At 41.5% G+C, this 5,321-nt stretch overlaps 1 protein-coding gene across 1 annotated transcript in view; it reads right to left on the bottom strand.

Annotated features, from left to right (window-relative positions):
• The window catches only part of PDE1C (phosphodiesterase 1C), a 554,160-nt gene that overhangs the window by 371,267 nt on the left and 177,572 nt on the right, over window positions 1-5,321 (bottom strand).

Here is a 5,321-nt window from a genome sequence, read left to right as displayed (position 1 = left end):
TGTATATATGTGCCACATCTTCTTTATCCGTTCATCTGTTTATGGACACTTAGGTTGCTTCCATGTCCTGGCTATTGTAAATAGGGCTGCAATGAACATTGTTTACACTTCACTTTTACAGTAGGAACACAAGTCACAAGGTAACATGACATGAAAGGAAACAGGAACTAACAATTGCTGAGCACTGATGTACCAGGCAATGTGCCAAGCCCTTTAAAGACAATGACCCACATAATTCTCACCACCACTCTGAAGCAGGTAAGCATTTGTTTCCCCCATTTTATAGATGAGAGAACTGGGGTTCACAGAAGTCAGGTGACTTGCCCAAGGTTATAAGACCTTGGAGAGCCTTTCTCCTTATGGACAATGAGAATTATATAAATGATTGTATTTGCCCCTTCGTTAAAGATGCCATGAAACTCAAATTCAAATGATCTTAATATAATCCCTGCTTATGGATTTTATTTAATTTCAATTTTTTTTCTTGTGTTCTTATAAGCCACAATCAAATCCTTCATGAATCAAAGTAGAAGGATGAGTAGAAAAATGAATGTATAGGACATCTGGGACGATGATCCAGATTTATCTGATTCTAAAGATTTTCCTCCTTTTACTTAATTAAGTTGGAGAGAATTGCTCAATTAGGTTTTTGTTTTGTTGTTTGGTTCTGCTTATGCATCCTTCAGGCCTTTCTAGGGCGATAGACCTTTGAGTAATTTCCCCTAATATCATTCCCTTCTTATCTCTTCTATTGAATGGGCTCAGAGCACTTTTTATGAACAAGTCAGTCCCCTATTGTTGAAATGAAAAACATCTATTGACTGCCATAAACAAATGTGGAACTCAAAAGATGTTCATTGCCGCAGTGTTAGGGGAGAGGATACTGATGTCTGCAACTTACTTTGAAATGCATCAACAAATAACGTGTGTGTGGAGGGGGGAGAATAACATGGATTGATGAATGACAGAGAGATGGATAGATGCAGAGATTTGTGGGAAATCAAATATAGCAATTGTTAATTGCACAGTCGAGGTGGTAGATATATGATGTTCTCTGCACAATTCTATTACCTAAACTACATATTTGAAGTTTTTCACTAAAAATATTGGAGATTCATAGAGGGGGCCAGAGGTTGGGGGAGAGTTTCAGTTTGAGATGATGAAAAATCAGACCCAGGTGAAAATCTATCTGGAGATGGACAGCAGTGATGGTTGCACAAAAATGCGAATGTACTTAATGCCACTGAACTGTACACTCTTAAAGAGTTTAAATGGTAAAATGTGTATTATGTATACCTTATCACAGTATAATTAATTAAGTAAATGCTGTGGGGGTGAATTATTCTGAAAAATTGCTGTAGCAACAATAATGGCTCGTAACAATATACAAAAAGGATAGAACTATAAAAGAGATTCACTAATATTTCCACATAAACATGAAAAAAAACGAAGTAAAATATATTAAATAGCACCGCCCCTGGAAAAAACAGGCATAGGTCTTTACAAAAGGAAGTTATACACAGATTCCTTGGTTTCAATAGAAGAAAGTACCTAAAGGGAGAAAATGTTATCTTCGGCCTTATAAAGAACGCTGGACTGAATCAGGAAATCTGATTTTGCTTTTAAAAATTTATACTCAGTATCTGTGTGCTATTCTGCAGAACACTGTGTTCATATGTCTCACCTCCACTGTATTCTGTTGTCATCTGGAAGAAAAATGGCAGATTGAGTGATACTTCAGGTCCTTCTCAACTCTATCATTTTCATAAGTTGTGGAATACTTTGTGTATTTTGTACAAGTCCTTATACATTACATGGTTAAATAAATACTAAATTAATTGACTTAAAAAAAAACCCAAAAATGTCTGCTGGATCCCTCTTGTCTGCAAAATCCATCCTGAGCTCCTGGGCATGGCAAATAAGGCCCTGCAAGCCTGCTGTTCCAGCTCCTCCTCTCCCATGACTCTTACACTTTATAGGCTACAGTCATGGCCTCTTCTCAAGTGTACCACCCACCTGCTCTTTCCACTGGTTACAAGTCCATGCTCTGCCTCCTCTCCCCTCACAACTTGGGTGCACTTCCCCCAGTTTACCCTGACTCTTCCCTTAACCCAACTCAACTGTCACCCCTTCGGTGACGTCTTCTGGGACCTTCACCTTCTCAGGCCCCCACCCTTCATCATTCTCACCACCAACATAAAAGCAGTTTGTTCTACCTTCTGCACCTCTACTTTATTTTTTGTTTGTTTGGGTTTTTGTTGTTTGTTTTGTTTTTTTAATTGAGATATAATTGATATACAACACTGCATTCGTTTTAGGTATAAAAAATAATGACTTGATATATGTATATATTGTGAGATGATTACTACAGTAAGTTTAGTAAACATCATGCTTCCCCATTTTCTACATCCACTATCAGTTGTACTCATGATGCACTTTTAAAAAATATGCCTATTTCCTCGGTGACGAGTCTGTGCCCGGGAACAGCCCCTCAGACCCCACTCCACTCCCAGGTGCCTAGCACAGCAGGTGGCATGTGGCCACCTCTGAGTTTTTGTGGACAGAATGAAAAGAAGGAAGAAAGGGAAGGAGAGAGGGAGGGAGGCGGGCAACATTTCTGGATGTCCCATCAAACTTCAGGCTGTTCCACTATGACATTCCTAAAGAAGAATTTCTTATTTGAGGAAATAAGTGGTATAAATTCTGCTATGTTTGATAGGAAAATAAGTACATAGTTCTGGTTGCTCCCATTAGTCATCCAACACCATAAACTCCTGCCTGGCGGCATATTAATTTACTTTCTCTTAAATTACACACTCATGCCTTATGCTTTGAGCTGCCAATCTCTACTAAATTAAGGAGAAAGCAAAGATGACATTTTACTTGAATTTTTCAGAAAGCCACGTAAATACTGCAGTTTTGGTTAAAGCAATATACAATGCCTTTTAGACTTAGACATTGACCTTCCCCTTTAATCTAGACTAACCCATTCATGACCCACCTACTTGCCAGAATAAGAAAGGTGAGCCCCAAACTCCAAACAGTGTGTGAAGCAATGCCTGAGATGACCACACACACATGCACAAGCATGTACAAATACACACACACGTGTGCACGTGCACACACACACACGTTTTCCTGCTTCTGACTTTCTCTTTGCTGAGCAACTTAGTCCCAACATCCCCACCTGGGACCAGACCTGGTGTTCCTATGTTCTCCCCAGCACTTGAACAAATATGCTGGAGAAAAAGAATGAATTGGACAAACATGGTTTTAAGGACTGACTGACTTGCATCACCATCACCCTGTTCTAACTAATGGAATTTCCACATGGCACAACAGACAGGATCAACTGAATGTTTTGGTCACACTTGATGTCACTTCTCACACTGGGATCCCTGGCTAAACATAGGACCATAGTGCTAGAAATTAAGAAACATGACCCAAATCCAAATCCTCTTGCCCCCCCGAATATGTTTTTTTCTTGTTACTTTTTAAAATGTTCTTGCAAAAACTACCACAAAAAGGAGAGCAACCTGCTTCTCAAACATAGGGATGTGACATCAACCAACAAAGTTATTCTTATAATGAATTCTCCACAGAGGGAATTACTTGAAAGTAATGATAAAAATTTGATTTGAGTATTCTCAGATACCCAATATACATTTCTTTGGTCAAGGACCATTGAAAGTTGGTTGGGCACTGAAACTTCTGGATTCTTCTAAACAATAATCTATCATTTCAGGTATTCTTAAAGCTCTAAAAGTAATTAGAAAAGCAAAGTCCTTCCATCACATTTGTTCACTTGCACATTTATTTAGCACCTCCTGGGTACACACCTAACAGAATATGGTTCCTCTGAGGTCTCCTGGGAATGGAGGCCCCCTTTTTCACCATCATCCACAGTGATCTATGGAGGGTCTACTAGTTTTGAGCTTGACAAACTGGGGTTCAAATCCCCATTCTGACACTTAACGACCATGCCCTTGGGCAAGCTATTTAACTTCCCTGAATCTCAGCTTCCTCCTCTATAACATGAGTGTAGCAATCCTATTCTCAAAGGATTGTTACAAAAATGAGGTAAGCAAGCCTATATAAAGCACCTGGCATGGTGCCAACCTCAGTCGAAGTCAATTCCTTTCCCTCCTTCCTTTCCTATCTGGCAGGAGGCAACTGTCCAGGAAAATCTGCACTCATTCCTGAAGGGTCTGGAGTGACAACTGCTTGCACAGCATGGCACGCTGCCAAAAGGAAGACAGGGGGCAAAGGATGACTTTTGAGGTGACTGCTATTGAGCCACTGTGTTCCTGGTGTGGCCTCCTGGGGACTGCTGCCAGAGACACTGGCCACTCACCTGCTGCCAAGGGCCGGCCATGGGGGAGAGGGTTCATTACAGGCGTCTTGCTCTCTGCAATGTATACCTGGAGACCTCTCAGCCTTCCCTGGGCCTCAGTGGGATTGCTTCGCATAGAGAAGTCAGGACTGAGGGGTTTCTCCAGGTGACTGAGGAGCATGTGACAAGCCACATAAAACCACATCCTATTCCATAAAGAAAGAGGTTTCTGCCTAGGCCAGCTGAAACTCAGCGGTCACTTACAAGTAACAGAGAGTTGCTTGGGCTAAAACCACAGGTCCAGGGAACGCTGGTTAAATATAATCAATTAAGTTCAGGGTTTTATCATCTCACCTCTCCCCCTCCATACCCCACAAGAGTAAAAATGGGCAAAAAGAATATGGAGGAGGTACCAGAGGGTGAAAGATTCCAACAGATCATTAGAGGGCTAAAGATAAAGTCTGGCTATGCTACCAGAGCAGAGAACACTACAATCTAGAAGAGGAGTGAGTTGATTCATCCTGCAGAACACTGGGAAAATCTGAGACCAGAGAAATCGAGTTCAGTAGAAGGTAGGGATGAGGATGGGGCTGAGGACACAAGTCTTAGCCCACTTCTTATCTCCAGGATGCTGGCAGCCAGACAGATATCTCCCACCCACTCCTGCCCAGCTGGGAGACTGGAAAATTCTTTCTTGAGAATTGGAAGAGCATAAGAGAAAATACCACTAGGTACTAAGATGCAATTCCCCAAAAAGGGATGATGAGTCAGAAACCTGCACAGTTACCCTACAGTAAAGCCCAATAGTTGACAAGCCTAATCATGTAGACGGGGCTTGCTGTCAGCTTTTAGCGCTCTTAAATATGAACGGACAGACAAGGACTGTCATATGTTCAAGAAAATCCTTCAACGTGATAAGAATCAAAAACAGGGCTTCCCTGGTGGCGCAGTGGTTGAGAGTCCGCCTGCCGATGCAGGGGACACGGGT

This window comes from Physeter macrocephalus, chromosome 5, assembly GCF_002837175.3.
Source record: "Physeter macrocephalus isolate SW-GA chromosome 5, ASM283717v5, whole genome shotgun sequence".
Taxonomy (NCBI): Eukaryota; Metazoa; Chordata; class Mammalia; order Artiodactyla; family Physeteridae; genus Physeter; species Physeter macrocephalus.
This window is presented reverse-complemented; position numbering and strand designations above follow the sequence as displayed.